The 17,247-nt window shown below is 38.4% G+C and overlaps 1 protein-coding gene and 1 long non-coding RNA gene across 4 annotated transcripts in view; both read left to right on the top strand.

The window, feature by feature from the left end:
- Nucleotides 1-2,980, top strand: part of METTL8 (methyltransferase 8, tRNA N3-cytidine) — a 40,911-nt gene extending 37,931 nt beyond the window's left edge. For both annotated transcript variants that reach the window (XR_012674093.1, XR_012674094.1), the window contains one exon: nucleotides 1,133-2,980. The gene's annotated coding sequence lies outside the window, so the exon portion shown is untranslated. The remainder of the gene's footprint in view (nucleotides 1-1,132) is intronic.
- Nucleotides 2,981-3,250: 270 nt separating this feature from the next.
- Nucleotides 3,251-14,370, top strand: LOC142083591 (uncharacterized). Of its 2 annotated transcripts, XR_012674095.1 has the most exons (3): nucleotides 3,251-3,364; nucleotides 4,354-5,228; nucleotides 5,343-14,370. It is a non-coding gene; the product is annotated as an uncharacterized LOC142083591 (long non-coding RNA). The 2 variants fall into 2 exon arrangements; XR_012674096.1 differs by lacking the exon at nucleotides 4,354-5,228 and having other exon boundaries at nucleotides 3,257-3,364.
- The last annotated feature ends 2,877 nt before the right edge of the window (nucleotides 14,371-17,247 follow it).

Below are 17,247 nucleotides of genomic sequence, written 5' to 3'. Positions count from 1 at the left end.
AAGTCTTTATGAAAAAGGTAGTATTTAACAAGGTATTTGAGACCTGTAACGTTTTGGGATTTGTTTGTGATTTTTAAGCAAAAGCAAAATCATATTGAAATCAGACATGAATCTAGTTTGTGAATTACATTCGGGAAGTGCTTTGTGGAAAAATACTCATAATCACTAACAGGGATTAGGGATTTAATATTCTACTTAATATACCCAGCATTAGACACATCAGATTGTAAGTAGCATTTCTGAGTTTATTCATAGTAATAACTACTTGCTTGTATTAAGGCAGGATGATAGTTTGGTTCTGATGCTGAAAAGCAGGAAAAAGCTAATGTCTTTGTGAACTCTGCACTCACACTTTCTTTATGGGAACTTTGCAATAACAGTGCAATTGCTCTTTTGAGCCAGAGTCTGCGATCTCCTGAGTTATTCTGAATGTGTGCTAGCCTCAGTTATTGGCGTCCTGATCCCCAGATGGATTTTTTCTTCCATTGCCCTGCATCATTCCTTGCCAAAAGGGTTACTCTTACCCTTTACCATGCGAAGGAGGGCTAGAGTTTGGAATGACAGTACTGAAAAGTGAAAGCTTCTATTAAAGAGAAATCATAACTTTTTTCCCCAAAAAACCTCTGTAGACTTTGCTTTCAAATTGTTGAATCCCATGCCAAGAAGCTATCCAGTAAACAGTTTGCCATTGCCAAGCATCAGGACCAAATAACAAGAGCCATGGATAACATAACCACCTTCATGAAGGGCCACTAAAGCTTTGTATAAACAAAGGATTCTCAAACAACCTGGATATTTTGTACGTGTCACATCAGCAAAAAGGGCATGGCTGCAATCCTGGAGTTCAGTACAGCTGCTTAACTGCAACGGGTCATGAAGCTGTGTAAGAAATTGTCCCATCCTGGTGAATAATCATCTCACGTCACTCATTGTTAGCTCATGGTTGGGTTAGAGCAAGGGTGATATGATTACATGCATAGCAGTAACTTTGGTACTTATGACTTGCAGCTAGTGTAGAACAATGCTGCATATTCTCAGAGATGGAGGATACTGCCCATTTGTCTTCTGTTCCTTGCTCTGCCTGTTCAAAGAATAATAAATTAGCATCAGTATCCTGCTCTATTTTCTCTAGGCGCTCCAAGAATGAGATTTGGACTATTTAAGGGATCTACCAAAGCTCAGAAATAAAACATGTGTCATCTAGAACAACGGATCTTTCTGCAGTAATAGCAAAGCTTGACTGTGTGAGAACAGAGCTTTCTTTGGAAATGGTTCAGCTCTGTCTCAGAAGCCACAGAAAAGGAACATTTCTTTAATGTTGTGTACTCCAGCGTAAGTACCCATATTTGTGTGCACGTGAGTGTAAAACAAAATAAAATTCCAAAACAAAGCAAGCTGACTTGCTCCTTCCCAGCTCCACGCAGAGAAAATCTTATAACTGCATAGATAGCAGTTGTGTTGCTTCACGCATGCCTGAGACGTGGTCGGGAAACAATAAAGAAATACATAAAAAATAGAATAAAAAATAGAAGCTAATGTGCAGAAATGTCTTGCTGCTGTTTTGCTTGCCTCTAAATAATGTTATAAATAAATCAGTATGTGCAATTGACCATGGATTATCCTTTACCCCTGAGGATCTAAAAAACTTGATTTGGAACAAGTTTTACAGGATATTTTATAACTTCTTTGGATTTTTTTTTTACTTTTTAATAACTTGGCATATGAATTTGTGAATGTACTGTGGTACCATCATCAAAAAGAAGATCAAAATAGTGACTAGAATAAGTGAAAAGGAGATAGAACTGGCACAAAATCTGTATGGAACAAAGAAGTTACATTTATTATCTAAAGTACAACTCCCATTGGGAACTTGGGTAGGTATTATACAAATCATGATGGAATATGTCCTCTAACGAAGGACCATTATTATGGGAAGCAGGCAGTCTCCATTTAAAATAAAAAGCTAGGCACAATTATATATAAAGCTTGTTAGCATGCAAGCAGCTGAAGGAGCCCTATGTGTTATTAGGCACTTACCCTTACTACCTAAAGTGGAATTGTCTGATAGGAAAATTGGGTAGGACTTTCTGTGAAAAAAATGCAAATTGTATACAAAGTTGTCTGTATGAGTCTTATGACTGACTTCAGTGCTTTAAGGTTAAGTTTTGTTGGCAATGAAACAAATATTTTGGCTGTTCCCGAGGTCTGTGACCTTTTTTAAGTACATGAATAACAAATACACTTGATATATCTGATAGCAAACTATGTTCACTTTGCTTCCCTAGGATCCTTAAACCTTGACTGAATCCCATCATCTGAGCCAGGCATTGCTTTCTCTGTTGTTTCTATGACAGTTGAATGTGAATGTTGAATCTATCTTTGGAAGGCAGAAAATGAGATACATTGTCTTTTAGTGGTCAGGTCTGATAGATATGCTCTTTTATGTGTTGGCATTGAGTCTTATATAAGATTTTGCAAAAGTGAGAATAAGTTTTCCCTAGAGAGACAGATGAGGAATAAAGGATTAGTACATCTCTCCATACAATAACTCCTAATGTGAAATTCTAGCCCTATTTATAACAATGAGAGCATTGCCACTGACTTCAGTAGGATCACAATTTTACCCCTAAGGTGCAGTTGTGCTTTCCTAGGAAAGCTAATGTATAAAATACAGCCTCTGCCAGCACATCATCAATGCAATAGCATAGAAAGAGGATAACATTCAATGACATCCATAGCCAATAATAGCTGCTGCGAGCATCCTGTCGAGCAGTGTATTAATGTTAGTCACCAGCTTTCTGGGTTTGTATATGATTATTTTCTTCGTACCTGAATGACGTAGACTCAGGATGAATTGGGGTTCTTTGTGGAACTGTGGTTAGCATTTGTTTTTTGTCATTTTTTAAAAACTCATCTAAGAATGTCAGATGTGGTAAAGCTTCTTTGATTTTTATTAATAAAGCACACCATTTATAACTAAGTTTTTTAAGCCCTTCAAGGCACTGTTTAATTTTTCAGCTCTCTTTTTTGTTCTATCTAGTTCTGTATTAGCTTCCTATCCTCAGGTCTTACCTTTTGTAAAGCAGATATTGTCATGCATGCGTTTCTGGGAGGTATCTTGCACCTTATGAAAGAAGGAAAAAGTGCAGTCTTCACTGACTTCAGTCGGTAGTGTGCTGTGGACATCAGCACCATTGGGATCCCAGTCTTCACTGACCTCAGTCGGTAGTGTGCTGTGGACATCAGCACCATTGGGATCCCAGTCTTCACTGACCTCAGTCGGTAGTGTGCTGTGGACATCAGCACCATTACAGTATGTTGCCTACAAGTCATGGATTGAAGACTGTTGCTCCATATCTTCCAGGTAAGACTAACATACTCTTTTTGATAGGGCTGTTTAGATGTCAGCTGAGAAAATAACTCCTTGATGTGTTTGCATGAGAATGAATCTGTAGATAAAATTAGATTGCGTAATAGTTTCCTGCAGCTCCCCAGATTCTTGTTAGAGTAGTCCAAAATTTAATTCAGTCTCTCCCTATGAAATTGAATCTCTACTTTGTACTTCTGATTGCTTCTCTCAGCTCGATTAATGACATGGCAGCACTTGTTCTTTCTCTGAATAGTCTCTGGGTGCCTCCTGCCAGAGCAATGGAGATCACCTTCTGCTGAGCTTATACATATATGCAGCAATAGCAGCCACAATAGGTGCTTCAGTGCACTGTGTAATATCTTCTTCCAAGTTAAGGAGGCTCTTATACATGAGTCAGTTTTTCCCTGCCTGTGTTTGATTGCACACTTAAAATCAGCTGACTCTCAGATCAAGTGGTGCCTTGTAGCTTTAAGCTCGGCAGTGGCTGTTGTCTATGTTAGGGAATTCTTCTGTCGCTGTAAATGGTAAAACAAGATTCATACTAAAGCTGAACCTGGAATTTCTTTGCAATGATCCTCCCTGAGAAACTTCAGCTTTCTTGATTGCAAATAGGAAAACTCTTGAAGTGTGTGCATATGGTAGAGAGAACTTAAGAAGGGAAGAAAAGGATTTTATTGAATAATTTCCAAAAATGAAGTGAAAAAAATTGATGTATATCAAACCAGAAAGAGTAGAACAGTAACGTGAGGTGACAGAGTCCTTTTAGAGTCTGAAAGTACTGGAAGTTCTACTCAAGACTGGGCAAAGTTCTGCATTGTGGTATTGGATGTCACCATCCTGAGATACTCAGTTTGGCACAGTCAGACCACTTCACTGCCTCATTTCATGCTAGTGTGTTTCAGGCTACGTGCTGAGTATCTCCAGTATTTGGCTTTTTGTACTACAAAATAGATGCAATAGATTCAATTTTCCCGTTCTTACAGGCAATATCTTTAGCAGTATGCCCTGAAATGCCTTATGGATTCAACCTGTCCCTTAATCAATGTTGCGGAGGATGCAGTTTTGATCTTTTTCTCAAATACATGAACTATAATACTACATTCATCCTGGCATACATCTGTCAGACCAGACTGAAAGCATTCAGTTAGAGACACTTCATTACCGGAATGAGGCCAACAAATTGGAGACAATCTAAAAAAGGGGGATTGAAATATAACATAGATGGGAAACAGAGGATATCTCAAAATAAAGTCATAATGGAGGACTTAAATTGCACAGACAGCAACAGGACATCTTCAAAATATGCTACAGTATCTGCATACTGATACTGACTTTTACAAATATGCAACAAATATGGATTGTTTGTGAAAAGAACAGCTATGGGTCAAGATGTAACATAACAGAGAAAACAACTCTGCAAATATAAATATTTATTATTAGTGGACAGTAACTGCTTCCTACTAAAATTGGCAAGAATGATGAATCCAACCCTCTTAATATTTATTGGAGAATTAGGAAGCTAATGAGAGAGTGCAGCAAAAAACCCTCTTCTACCTTCTAGAAAAATCAGCAAAGCTAACATTGCCAGACCATAATGAAGAATACTCCAGTGTACTAAGAGGTACTAGGCTGCAGATCCACCACTAAAAACTACCAGTGCTTGATACTGAACCAAGGAGTGAAAAATACAAAATGAAAAATCCTGCATTGACTGAAGGACGTGCAGAATTTTTTTCCATCTGTAGTTTTTGTGATTGTTAATACTTCTATGAAACACTGCTGGATTGCTATAGAGCAAATTACAAGCAAGAGATGAATGTGTCTGGTTTGATCTTCAAGTCTCTTTGTTTAGGTGCAGGTAAAAGTCAATGTCATCTCTGCATACTGTGGTATGTTTTAATATCTGCTGTTACTTTCTAGGTTGGTTTGTAATTTGAGTCCTTAACTTATGACCTTTTTTTTTTTAATTTAGCCATTGATTACACCCCAGAAGATGTGATTCACTTGAACTACAAAATCCCTGTTTGTTGTGGTACTAATAAGCATTGTGCCTACTGAAAGCTGCAGCAGAAGAGAAAGGGAGGAGGCCTAATAGGTTTGACACCATCTTTTGTCTGTGTTTGCAGCAAGGGGAGAGGGAAAGATGTCTGGGAATTGTCTTATCATCATATGCACATATACATAAGCATTTTTATTTGTTTATCTAATCTCTTGGATGCTTTTTCAATGCCTGTCTTAACCCTTTGTTCTTGAAGGAAAAACTATATGACAGGCATTTAATTTTTTGCTTTCTCAAGAGCAGCTAGTGTCCCTTGTGTTGAGAAGAAAATGGGACCGTGTGGAAAGCTAGATATCAATTAATACATCAAAGGGCAGTTTGTGGGGTTTTGCCTATAACTAAGGTCTAACTGAGTTGCAGGACTGTGGGAATTTCGTGTTTTCCTATACACTCACGTATTGCATTCTTACCTCTCCTACTTCTCTACTTTTCCTCTGCTTCTCTGAAGTGGCCAAATGAAAGCAGTATAATCTTGTTGAATATATTCTATGGTTCTTGCAGATGAATTAGATGAACAGCTGCTGGGAACAGTCTGGGAATACAATTTGGTGAAAAAAAGAGATGAGATACAAACAGATTCCCTTATGATGCCATTCATTCTATATGCAGTATTATACCAGAGGGGTGGAAAGATGGGAAGGCCTAAAATTCAATTTCAATTTGAGCTGGTTTAAAAAGAAGCAATTCTACATACATTGCACCCACAAAAACATGTATTTACAGGCACAAACTTTCACTTTGTAGGTAGAAACTGCACAGTTGGTTGTATACATTTGGTGTTTTGCATGCATAAGAACTTACTTTTACAGGCACAACCATTGTACTTTCTTCTCAATATTTCCCAAAGACTTAACGCTAATTCTTACATTATATAGTTCATATCTCTTCTGTGTGCTTTAAACAAGGTTGGGAAGGGGGAGAAAGGCCTACATTTTGGCATGCAGGATGATCAATAATCCAATCCAGAAAATGAAAAGGGACTCACTGCTATGTATCAGTGTTCCCGCAAAGGCCTCCCGCTCGTATTTCTGCATTGTAAAAATCTGGCATGCAATTGTGTGTTAAGAGTGGGAATTAAAGCTAATCTCCTCAGTTGCCTTATGAATGTCATACACCAACTGAAGCAATAGGCATTTTGCTTTCTTGTCTTGCTACCTCAGTAAATTCCTTCTCGGGCCCTTTTTACCTAGCAGTGTCTGGGAAACACACACAGAATTAAACACGCCTGTCTACAGAAACAGGAGAGCCAAACAGAAGAATTACATTGATCTTTGATAAATTACCATTTAGTGTAGTTCTCATAAGTCACACTGTTTTGGAAAGGTTGATCAGATTTTTTGATGGGGATCTTGCTAATATAGAACACGTTATGGCCTTTGGCCACACATCCCATATTTTGAACCACATGTCTGTGGTTTACCAACTTGTTTCCTTTTATCCCACTGCAGGCCAGTAGTAGGAATTGGATTCTTTTCTTGATTGGTTGGGTGGGACACATGAAAATCCTCGTATGCTATGTATGTTTTGTAAACTACAAGCCTGGTCTGAAAACATAACCATTTTAGAGTTCTAGAAAAGTAATTTTAAATAAATATTTTAAAATGTTATTCTGGAACAGAATTTTTTTCATGCTTAGATAATTGGAAGAGGCCTTCTTGGTAGTTACGAAAAACGGAAAAACAAATATGTATTTTTTAAAACTAACTCTTAGAAATCATCTAAAAGTTTAATAGTAGTGATGAAGACTTCAACACGAATGATGTTTTTGTTTCTTTAAAAGGGATTGCATTAGCTCAGGATGAAAGTGTCATTAAATCAACTGTAACTATAGCTTGACACTTTGTGCCTCTGTGCGTATGCATAGCTTGATATAATCTAAGTAGCAGTAACGGTGATACCTAAGGCTACCGTGGATAAACACAGAAGGTTTCTGATGACAGCATCTTAAGCACAGGAGAAAAGCTCTCGTGTGGTTTACGATACCATCATAACCCTGAGGTGCTGACAGAGCTTCATTCACAGTTTTTCTGTGAGTTGTTTTTCTGTATTTCATATGTCACTTTTGTTTCTTGTTGAAAATCATAGATATTTTTTCTCTTTAAATAAACCCAGACTAAAATTAAGAATCAAAATCAAAATACCTTTTACTACCCTGGTTATTTTAAAAGAATTCAAAATCTCAATTTGACATCTTGATGGTTATAAAATGGATGTTTTGGACAATAGAACTGTATTTTAAGAAATAATGTAATTAATCAAGAATAATATTTTTTTAGTTAAATTTAACACAGCACTATGATTTTTGCCATGTGGTTGATCATATCACTCAATATGACAGTCAACTCCATCATCATTATTAACAGAATATAGTGAGTGTTGAATGAAGCTTTTGCAAAGATACATACGTGCAAGCTGGCTAAAAAAATGTTAATAGCATTTGCTTATAAAAATGTGGGGTTTATACATCTGTTTTGGTTTTTTTTTACATGTTTATGTTTTAAAATTGCTAACGTTAGTGTTCTTTATTTTTTCATTTTCTGAATTATTTCTTATTTTACATGGAGGTTTGTTCTATTTTACTAAGGCGTTGGCTGCCTACAACAGTTGTACTGCCTAACCTATAGCAGCCAAATTAAAGGAAACAGGTTCTCCAGTACTGAAATCATTACAGGAAAAAAAAGGAGAGGGGCAGAAAAAGACCTTAAAAGGACATCCAGTCCATCCCTGTTCTGAGGCAGGAAATGGGTAACTAGGTCATCCCTGACAGATGTTTGTGTAGGCTGCTGTTAAAAACCACAAATGAAGGGGATTCTACAACCTTCATAAACCTATTCCATCTAATCTAGACTTAAAGTTGAAAGGATTTTGTTGTTGTTGTTGTTTCTGTTTTTTTTTTCATCTAGTCTACTCTTCTTTGCTGCAAATTAGGCAATTACTTGTTATAATTCAGGTGTGTACAAAGAACTGTTGATCATGGCTTTCTGTATGCTGCCTTTTAAAATATGCATTTTCCCCCCAGTCATCTTTTTCTGAGGAAGCCAAGCCCCATTCCTTCAACCTTTCCTTGTAAATCATATTTTCAAAATAACTTATCATTCTTGTTGATTTCATTTCAACTCCATCCAAATTGTTGAAATTGCTCTTGGAGTGCATTGCCCAAAATTGCACAGAATGCTCCAGCTGAGGCCTCAGCGGTACTGAAGATTGCAAAATAATTAGGTCCTGCATCTCACATACTGCACACTTCCTAATACATCCTGGAATGCGAAATGCCTTTCTGCAACATCATCATGTGGTTGGTTCATATTTAGTTTGAAATCCACTTGAACCTTCTATCCTTTTCTGCAATCCTGTTGCCTTGTTAAAGTGTCATCATACTATATTGATACACTCCGTTTTATTTTTGTCATGGGTAGTACTTAGTTTCTCTCTATATAATATGAGCTTGTTGCAGTTATACTGTTTCTCACGTTATCTAGATATTTTGAATTCTGATCTGTTTTCCTATGTGTTTGAACCCTCTTCCAGATTTTTTGCAAATTCTACAAGTTTACTCCCTGTTCTATTATCCAAGCTGTTCAATGAAAAATTGAATAGAATAGGATGGATGAGAAATCTCTGAAGGATGTTACTGCAGTGCCATCCTGCTTTGTCAGGAAACTGTCGATAAATACTATTTGGGAGAAATATTTAACTACTTGTGTGTCAACTCTTACTTGATTTCATCTACACCATTTTTTGTATTGCAGGCAAAATTAAGAGAGGACCCAACTAAACGCTTTGTTAAAGCATGGATGTCACATTTATTGCTTCCTTCTTATTCAATAGGCCTCTTGCCCTTTCTAAGAAGGAAATTAGAGAGTTTGACACAATAATGATCCTAAGATTACATTTTAACGTCTTATTGCTTAATTGTTTTCTATCATATTGTTATCTTCATGCCTATACACTAACTGCCTAATAACCTATGATAGTATCCCTCAGAGATGGATGAAGTATTTATGAAAGTTAGGTCAATTGAACTCTAATTCCTTAGACAGGCACTATTTTCATCCTTTCTAGTCTTCTAGGACCTCCCTTGTATTCCACGAATTCTCAAATAAAACCCCCAAACCACAAAAAAAACCCCAGAATCGTCATGCAGAGATTATTTTATCTTTTTAAGTGCTCCAGGGCAATTTTTAGCACATTTTCCTATGGAAACACAGTTTATATGACCACACTGTATGACCAGTCAGACCACACCATGCCTTCTGAACTTGTTAACTCACTTTCCAACCGAACTGGGCTGAGTAGTGGTGGTCTCAAAGGTACCACATTTCTACAGTTTTTGTAAAATAGAGGTAAATAGAGAGTCTTCCATGGCAACAAGGAATTCAGTGTAAATGAAACCATGATATCAGGCATTGGAAAACTCACAGAAGAATGTTATGAATATTCCAGCCATAAATTTCAATCAGAGCTTTCGCTCTGGACTAATCCAAACAGGAGACACAAGGCTACAGGGAGGCAGGCTTTATCCACTGCTTTCTGAACTACGCTTTTAAGTCAGCAGGATCGGAAACTGGTGTGTCTTAATATCACTTAACCCATTCCCTCCCTTTTCTGGTCTGTGCTTCTTGGACCTTTGTTAAAATTAATTGCTTTGCGTATCTGATGCTAAGATTTTTGTAGACACATTAGGCAAAACAGAGCATTGAATATTTTAGTCTTCTCCGTATCACATTATTTGCTATCTGTCTTGTTAGATATTGGATTTGAACCTCCCTTTGTCTCCCTTACTTCGTGTGTGTGAGCGCAACCTTTTACTGTATTGTGTCACTAGGTCCTTTCCTAATTTAACTCATTTTGCCTCATGGCTTTCCTGATTTGTTCCCTATGTGAGTGTGCTATTCTTTTAAGCTCATTTTTAGTCATCCGTTCTTGTTTCCACTTTTTTGTGTGATTCCTTCTTTGTTTTTAGTTAATCAAATAGCTCCTGATGAAGCCTTGCTGCTCTCTTTCAGTGCTTTCTTTGCATCAGGGTAGTCTGCTGTTGTGCCTTTAATACACTTCTGTCGGCTCTCCTATGCTCCCATTTCCTTCTGTGTTTCTTTCAAAAGATCTACCCACCCATTCATTCCCTAAGCCAACTAAAATCTGCTTTTGGAAGCCCATTCTCTTTCTGCCACTCCATGCTTTCTTTGGCATCATTAATTTTATTGTTTTGTGATCAGTTTTATATGTATACCTTCCACCTTTGCTTTAATCAGGAAGCATTAACTGATAAGCTAAATAATATGGAAAACAGCCTTTCCTCTCGTATCTCAACTGTCTGAAATCACAAGTAGTTGTTCTCAGTACCCTTCAGGAATGTGCTGGGCAGCTTGTCTCCTATACGGCTGTTTTCCAAGACCTTGTGTGTGTGTGTGGAGGGTGAGAAGGAAAGATTGTCCCAAATCTGCTGACTATGGGGCTGTTATCTTTTCCTGGGAGGCACACGACGTGTCTGGACAGAACCAGGCATAGGACACTGGACTAGGGGGGTTTCAGATCAGATGGAGCAAAGCAGCTCCCCTATTCCAGCATTGCGGAGTGAGGCAGCAGACCAGCTAACCTGGAGCTGGAAGGGAACAGAAGCAGGGAATCTGTAAATTATAATGCTGTCATTTTAGTATCTAATATTTTGTCATCTATCAGGCTTATTGTTGATGTTATTTGGCCAAAATTTGAAGGCCTGATTCAACAATTACAAAAAAAACCCAACAACCCTAAACTGGTATGACTTTTGCCTGAAAAAAGCATCAAGACATGCCCCATTGCTATTAGAAACCACATACAGACATGGCTTTCTGCAAATACTGTCTGTCTCTAATGGCTTAAAATCAAAGGCAACAAAATAAGCTCCAGGAAAGACAGGTACTTCAGGAAAGAAGATATAAAGTGTAAAGAGTGAGACAGAAGTATGAAAGATGTGTGGAAAAGCATGAGCTTAAAAAAAGATGGAGAGGAAGCCTGACAGATAAGAGGGGCCTGTTTACCTGAGAGCAGCGCTATAAAAGGAAGTCTGAGTGTAGGAAAAAATTGCAGGGAGTAGCAGACAAGTAGATTGCAAGGGACATGGGAAGAAAAGTGATAGAATAAAATGAACACAGACAGGTGGAGAAAAAGAAAGTGAATGTAGATTCCATCAGGATGGGTTTTTTTATTTCTTCACCAGGAAACATTTAAAACCAAATTATTTTTTATTAAAATGACATACGCAAGACGGGGTTGTAAAACTGTCCTTGATTCTGACTGGAATGTAGCTAATAATCTTAGTAGCTAGAGCAGGGAGACTGGAGTCGAGAGGAACATTTCTATGATAAAAAACCCCCACGATTTAATTTTTGTGTTTGGTTTGAAGGGAAGCTGTTTGCAGGCTTCTTAGAGATTTGGAGTACAAGTAATCACAGCAAAGGTGGATCACTGGATCTGACTGATGGTGATGATATCAAAGGTATGATAAATGCAGTTTATGACAAGTATATGGATGATAAAAATAGATCTGTGCTTACATGGTGTTTGTGTCTATTTCTCGAATGTAGGCTTAATGTGATACCATTTTTTTCATTTTGGCTTCTCTGCATCTTGATATGCTGGTATATTTAGGAAAGATATTTTTGCTAGTATATTTTTTATGTATGTTTTTGTTACCTTGCAACTCAGAGTTGCTAGCAAGTGCTATATTAAACAAATTATAAAGCATGCAGTGCAGTATATGGCTCAGGGAGACAGCTCTAATTCAGTGAGCCTCAAAATTGATTTAATCAAGATCTAAATAACTTTTTCCTATAAAAATATTATTGCTCTAAATCAGTTTTAGAAAACTTTAACTAAACTTGAAAATTAATGTTAGTACAATTGCAACATTCCTATTTGCTCATAAATAGAAATGCTATGTGAGAATCAGGTGCAGAAGCTGTTACAATCTGAGATGGTGTTCTATGACAGCAATGCACTTGCTGTCACAGTCACTTGGCATTTTACCTTGTACTAGTGCCAAAACTGCATTTTGAGTCTTCTGAGCCACAGGACACAGACTGGAAGATTCTAGTCGTCATTCCAGCCCAGACTGGCCAGGAGTATGTTGGTCTGATACAGGGAGGGTCCATACATGTGCTCAGCTGTGTCAGAAGAAGGAAGGACAGAGTGTTTGAGCTACAAACTTCCAGCATTCACCAAGAGAGAAAACAATATTTTCTTCTCCCAAGTTATGTTTTCCAGCATACTAGATTCCATCTAACCTAGAAATGTCATAAATACATCATTTTGATGATGAAATAATTTGGGCGTTTTCTACTTAAGCTGCTGTACCAGTATGTCTATTTAGTTACAAGAATATTTTTCTCCTATGATAGTTAAATTAGATTGGCTGCTGGTGTTAGTATACTTATAGGGTGTGTGTACGTCCTTCTATATATGGAGTAGGTGTGTACATGTGTGTATACATATATCTATGTATAAAATTCATATATATTGGCAAATATACTGGCAAATATACAGTGTGGCATACTGTAATAGCTCATGCTTTAAGAAAATACTACTACAGGTCTGTTATCCAAAGTGCTAGGATGACAGGGAACTAAAAGAATTTGAAGCCTTCTTAACAAACAAAACCTCAGTTTCACTGGCATTGCAAATAATTGATGGGCTAAATCAAAGGACTTGAATATTGCTTACAGAAGAGAATTGCTTGTTTGAGAAAAGGATAGAAAAAAGGCTGGGTTCTTCTACTGTCTGTCGAAGAAGGTAACTTGCTCCAAGTCCAAGAAGATGGAAGACAGCTACATATTAAATATTTCTGATTAAATATATGAAAAGGTAAAAAGAAGAGATGTAATACCCTTGTTGGGCACATTGTAGAACTCTTAATCAAAAGAAGCAGGTGAAGGCAATAGATACCAAAAGCATCCAAAATAAAGACACTAATGATCTCTGATTCCTGACATTTTCCTGATCTCTAGCTGATAGAGACTGATATAAGTTTGCAAGCATATAATTTAATACTTTTCCAGGGATGTTGTCATTTATCATAATTCTGGAAGCTCTTGACTTTCATTCCTAGAGATACAAGCCTGTTAAGTCAAGTTCCTCTTCTACCTCTACTTCTTCTGATTGTCCTGTGAATTTGAGGCCTTCCTTCTAATTATTGACATAACTAAAAAATGGTCTTATTTAGAATCTATATGTAAACATATGTTATTCATATAATCGGTTACTTGACCTGATCAATCACTACTCCCAGGTATTGCAGTATCTGCTGCTTGCATGAAACCTAAGCCAGTGAATATCAAATTGATTTTGGTGGGAAAAAGAGAGATAAGACATACCCAGTTACTAAGAACATGTATTATTTGATGTTAAAAGAGTACCTATTTTTCACAAGGACACCAAAATGTATTTGGTGCCTGTGAGCAGTGAAGGTGAAGGTCTCAGAACAGGGAAGAAACTATAATCTCTCTGTAATTGGTCCCACAATCATAGCATATTCTTCCTCAAGAACATCTGGGATAAACTCTGGATTTTACCACATGCAATGTTTGAAATGATGTCTCTTTGTTCTGTAAAGGATGTATGTAAAAGTTCTGAAATTGACATTTAACCTGAGTGCACCATTATCTTTATAGGTGCAATACAGATGTCTCTAGAAACTTGCTCCTGTTGTAATCTTCCTTATTTTCACTATGCAGCCCATCAATTCTTTTCTTTAAGACCTTCCTTCACTGTCTGCCAGTTAACTTCTCTTACTTTTCTAAAGATTTAGGGGTGGATTGTGAACTTACTGTGCTAAAAGTTTTTTGCACAAATAATTCCAGTGGCAAAGTTGAAAGCTCTCACGATTTTAATGTTTTTTTTCGGGATTTTTGTTGCTTGGCTTTTTTATCTTTGGAATAATGGAATTTCATTATGCTTTTCTGTACTTCAAGTGTCCTTGATTTGAGGGTTACGACTGTGATAAACCTTGCTAACTTCCATTTGACACATTCTCATGAGAAAAATAGCACATAAGCATTTCACTCCTCTCCATTCTGATCTGAATTTTGAGATCCTCTTCCTTAGCCATTAGCAAAACTAAATGAGCTTTCTTGGGCTTCACCTGGAGTCAAGCTTTTCCTTGTAGGTAGGTATGTGGCACCTTCTTCATGATTATCCAGTGCAATGTTACTGAAAGGGGATTTCCCCATATCTACCACCTCCAGTTATGCCTGATGTTGATGATATGCACTGTTTACATAGGAAACCTTGATAGCAGACTATTCTGCTCCTGAAAACTAGAAGGCAAAGAAAAAGATCTAATATTTATTATATTTTTTAAAAAGAATGAGTAATATTTATTCAGTACTATTTGAGTTGGATTTAGTTTTTAACATTTTGGGTGGGTGACACTGAGTTCACTGCTCACCACTGTGAGAGAGAGGTTATCCATCTGGCTACTGGACCATAAAGTTTTCTTGCAAAATGAAGGCACGGCATTCAAGGAAAAGCATTATGTACATTTATGATGCTATGTAATAAGGGAAGTCTTTTAGAATATGTTTGGAAATTTCTAAAAGGTATTAATGAAGATGATGTTCTCTCCTGCTGCGATACCATCCAACTAGTAACACTGAAGCAATGTGGCTTTACAAATAAAGGGATACCTTAAAATCAGTGTCCGCTCTAACACATTAAGAAAGTAGGTTTTCTATGAAATACAGAGGGCAAATATACCCACTCCATGTGTTTTTAAAGTTTTATAGATGGTCTCATCTGGAGATGATCTATATAATTCACATTCTGCTTTCAGTCTACATCAACAGCTCACAAAACCAAGAAATACAGCTCTGCTGTATTATGAAAAGTAGACCCCAACCTGTATTTTGCAGCAGGTACCCATTTCTGCCAAGCAGCAGGCACTGTGTTCAATGAGTGCTCTGCTGGGGAGTCCTCATGCCCACTCACTCCTGGTCCCTCAGTGAGTGGCTTCTAACACATGACAAGATATTGCAAAGATCTGATTATTTTACATAGCATTAATGTATGACAGTTTAAAAGACATCTCGGCATTTTTATAATATTTAAACTGCATGTGTGATAGAAGAGGTAATGAATGGGAGCTTCCTCTTCATATCCCTTCATATCATAAACCGATGCTTTATTTAAACAAGGAGTCCCAACCATATCAGTGGAATGACTTACAGGCAACAGTTTGTAAGCAAAAGTGGCAGAAAGAATGCTTGTTTATGTATGTTTTTGTAAGGGTAGCAGGGGTTTGTATTAAGTGGATGCATATGAGTATAAACAGACTGAGTTTCTTTAACTTACTACTTCTTACTTGGCAGATTTTAAAACTAGCATGCTGCAGCAGGATATACTCATCAGGAAAGGAGGTGCACATTCACTTATGCTATCGTATGGATTATGGGATTATGTTTTGTTTTTAACCTTGCAAGAAGTTTCTATGCCAGCTGCTAAATATTAATATTGCAGTCAGGGTGAACTAGCACTGTTTTACTTCATGCCTAAGTACTAGCAATTTCCTGGTGTAATTTGCTTAGGTAAAGCCTGAGAAGTCCTCTCTAGGATCAAGTCCTTAAAAATAAGTAAGTCTTGGTTGAAGTATCAGATCACTTCTCTCTGCCAAAAAAAATGTATAGTTGTTAGTAAATGTGTGTCCTGGAACAGAACTTATTTAGCAAGTAAACATACTAATTTTTACTTCAAGTTAATACCGAATTGCTAAGAAACTTGTAGCTATGCTGTATACTTGTGGGAGGTGAAGATCTTAGATAATTTGACAGATGTCACTTTAAAAGAAAGAGACAGAATTGGTAATATCTGTGTTGTGCACAGATCTGCAACCCAACATCAGTAATCTACTCCTGCCATTCTCAAATAGAGGGGAAAGTAGGTTAGTAGATGGCCAGGATGTCTCCATACAGCAACCACAAAATGAGCGCCATGCAAGGCTGATGAATATACTACTTTGTATACGCAGAATGCAATATATCTGCAAAACCATGGGTTTTTTTAAGTAATCAAAGTCGTCATACCTAAGTTGCACTCATAAATTAAAAGGCTTTGTTCCAGAACTGACTTTGCCATGTATCTCACATTCTCAGTGAAGATTACGTTAGTTTTAAGGAAGGAAAAACTGAAAATTGGGTTTAAATTCCGCTATGTCTGCACTTTAGTCTAACTCAAGGCAGAGAGGTATGTTTTGAAAGATGTGCAGGTCGGGCTTGGTGCCCAGCTGGGAGCCTCAGCCTGTTGGGTGAGGCAGGTGAGAGGTGGTGGGGCCTGGCACATGGCTCCTGCCCGAGTTTCAGCGCATCTGGTGGGAGCTGCTGCTTTGCAGCCAGGCAGGTTGCACCTTTTCCCTCAGGACAACAGCTTCTCTCGGGTCCCCGCGAGTCTCTACCGCCACGCCGTCCTGTTCGGGAAAAGAAAAACACGTGAAATGCGGCAGACCCCTGTCAGCCCCCGGAGAAGCAGCTGCAAAAACAACGTGCACCGTGCTGGGAAGCGCCCCGTTCAGCCCCGCTGGTGCTGCCCGTACTTACCGCAGCAGCGGGCTGGGCTCGCCCCGTGCAGTCCCACGCCGACGTGGTGCCGGCTGGCGCGGCCCCGGCCCCGGCGCGTACGGGCTCCGCTCCCGCCCCCGCGCCTTCCCCCGCGCCCCGCCACCATGGTCATGGTGGCGGGGCGCGGGGGAAGGCGCGGCGGCCGGCGCGGGGGCTCCGGCGCGGGCGGACCGGGCCGCCCAGGAGACCTGGAGGGAGAGAAGCGCCGCGGCCGCGGCGGAGCCACCTCCGGC

The sequence above is a fragment of the Calonectris borealis genome, chromosome 6, assembly GCF_964195595.1.
Source record: "Calonectris borealis chromosome 6, bCalBor7.hap1.2, whole genome shotgun sequence".
Taxonomy (NCBI): Eukaryota; Metazoa; Chordata; class Aves; order Procellariiformes; family Procellariidae; genus Calonectris; species Calonectris borealis.
Note: the sequence above shows the minus strand (reverse complement) of the source record. Positions and strands in the feature narration are given on the sequence as shown.